This window comes from Brassica oleracea, chromosome C9 (genome assembly GCF_000695525.1).
Source record: "Brassica oleracea var. oleracea cultivar TO1000 chromosome C9, BOL, whole genome shotgun sequence".
NCBI classification, from domain to species: Eukaryota; Viridiplantae; Streptophyta; class Magnoliopsida; order Brassicales; family Brassicaceae; genus Brassica; species Brassica oleracea.
In genome coordinates, this window is record NC_027756.1 from 45,329,457 (window position 1) to 45,332,269 (window position 2,813).

The following is a 2,813-nucleotide window of genomic DNA, read 5'->3' on the forward strand; positions in this document are numbered from 1 at the left end:
TGTTACAACAATAAAATAAGGGTCTATGTTATTCTTCATTCTTCATCTTCTTTGTCTATCTTCTTCAACTTATTCTTTATCTTTATCTGAGATCTTATGGTTCAGGTAATTATTGTTTCCGCAACTGGGTCCGAAAACATAGATTTTTTAAAATTGAAAATCTGAGACAGATCTACTACAGTCGTCATCGTTTTCGATGATGATCGGTTAAAGAAGAAGCTTCCTCTCCTCCAGTTTCATGTATGGCGGTCCTATATCCTGCGGCTCCCTCTCTCATTGGATTCGTCGTCTTGCAGAAGAAAAAAGACTCAAAGAGAGAGATGAAGAAGCTAAGTCCCGTAAATTGTAAGAAAAGAAGAGAGTTGAATAAAAAAAGTAAGAAAATGAGCGAAGACGAAGAAGATGATGAATTTGAAAGCTGAGTTTTATGTTTGATGACTCAGATGGTGCGTCATCTGAATATGATAACTTTAGTTCATACATTAAGTCTCCAACACATACGTTATGGCTGAATTATCCTTACGTTACGGCTGAGTTATGCATACGTTACGGCTGAGTTTATAATTTTTATAACTTTAAAATTTTAGGGTTTGAAGTTCAAATTTAAGAAAAGATTAAAGTTTTAATATTTTTTTCAAATGATTAACTTTATAATTCTATAGTTTAGGATTTGAGGTTCAAATTTAGAAAAATATTAAAGTTTTAATATTGTGTTCAGAGTTGAAGGAATGAGTTTGTTCCAGCCCAAAATACGAAACGTCGCAAAACAAATTACACTTGACGGCTGAGTTATAGGACGGATGGCTTATACCATTCAGATACGTTACGGCTGAGGTATGCATACTTTACAGCTGAGTTATGCATACGCTACGGCTAAGTTATAATCAAATTACGGCTGAGTTATGCATACGTTACGACTGAGTTTATAATTTTTATAACTTTATAGTTCTATAATTTTGGGTTTGAGGTTAAAATTTAAGAAAAGATTAAAGTTTTAATATTGTGTTCAAAAAATAAACTTTATAATTTTTATAACTTTATAGTTCTATAGTTTAGATTTTGAGGTTTAAATTAAAGAAAATATTAAAGTTTTAATATTGTATTCAGAGTTGAAGGAATGATTTTTTCCCGCCCAAATTTTTTTTTCCCGCCCAAAATACGAAACGTCGCGAAACATATTACATTTAACGGCTGAGTTATAGGAAAGTTACGATTGGTTTATACCATTCAGATACGTTACGGCTGAATTATGCACACGTACAGCTGAGTTATACATACGTTACAGCTGAGTTTAATTATAAACCAACCCTAATGTATAACCTAGAAACAAAAAAGCTTGCAGCCGTGTCGACAAAATCTAAACCTAACTAAACTACCGCGTGTTTCTTCCATATCACGAGAGCCGGGAGGTCATTATTGTCTTCTTCCTTCGCCACCGCAGTCTCGTTACCACGAGAGCTCTGATGTCTTCAAGCCACACAACGGTTTTGTTATCTCCTCCACCATCAAGCTCATATGCCTTATCCACCTTCTAGCAACAAGAACAAATTCAAAACACAAAGAAAGAGCGAAAGAGATTGAAAGAGAGAGAGGTGACCAGTGTGGTGACAAGCGTGGTAGTGGCGACTACGGTGAAGGTGGAGACCGGCAAAAATGGATCTGAGAAACAGAAACAAGGACGACATCGGCAAGTATATATGGCGACGAGCTCAATATCCGTGACGACGGCGAAGACCAGTCTCCTTCGACACTTTTTTTTTCTATGACAATCTTCTTTTCTTCTTTGACGTTTCTTCTTCTCTCACTTCTAAGATTTACAAACCAAATATACTAAGGCATAAGAAATGAATGATAATGTATGAATCTCTCTTGTTTGCAAGACAGAAAGTGAGAGAGATGAAGGAGATCTGGAACTGTAAAGAACTCCCGAAGGAAAGAGAAGAGGAGAATGAGACGTCAAATAGAAGAGAGAAAGTGAAGAAAAAGTGCACTTTAAACCATTAGATCAAAACTAATCAAAGGGTCAAGAATTGTAATCCTTGTACTAAAAAATCTAACCAATGAGAAAGAAGTTAGAAGATAACCACTAGATGGATTTGTAGCCCTTAGATTAAAACAATCAATGGTTAATGTTTTAATTTTGGTGGTTAAAATTATATTTTATATTAAAGTATATTTTTTGATGAAACTTTAAATTTTAAAACTTGGATTTTATGATTATATGTTGATTTTTTGATGTATGGTTTAAATATGAAGTTTAAAGTTTAGGGTATATAACTGAGTGAGTTTAGGGTTTGGTATATAGTGTTTTGGGTTTCGATTTAAGATTTAAGATTATATTTTTAAATAACAAAAATATTAGAGTCTTAACATTTGTAGTTAGAATTTATGGTAGATGATTAATTAATTTTTTTTAAAAGTTTGAAGTTTAATGTTTATGGTATAGGTCAAAGTATGTGGTTCAGGGTTTAGGGTTAAAGGTTCGAAATAGATATGGTTTGAGATAATGTTTTGAAAATATTTAACTTTATAATTTTATATTTAATATTTAATATTTGTAGTTTAAATTTTAAAACATTATAAAATCTTATTATTTTATATTGAAAATATTAAACCCTTAGATTAAAATCAATCAATGGTCATGAAAAAAACAATATAATTTGTAATTTTAGTTCTTTTCAATTTTTTTTTAAAAATGCTTAAATTTAAAAAATGTAGTTACGGGTTTAAATCAAAATTTAAAATGGAACTTTAAATTAAAGATTATTATTTTTTAAATGATTAAAATTTGAGTTTAACTCTAAACTATAAAC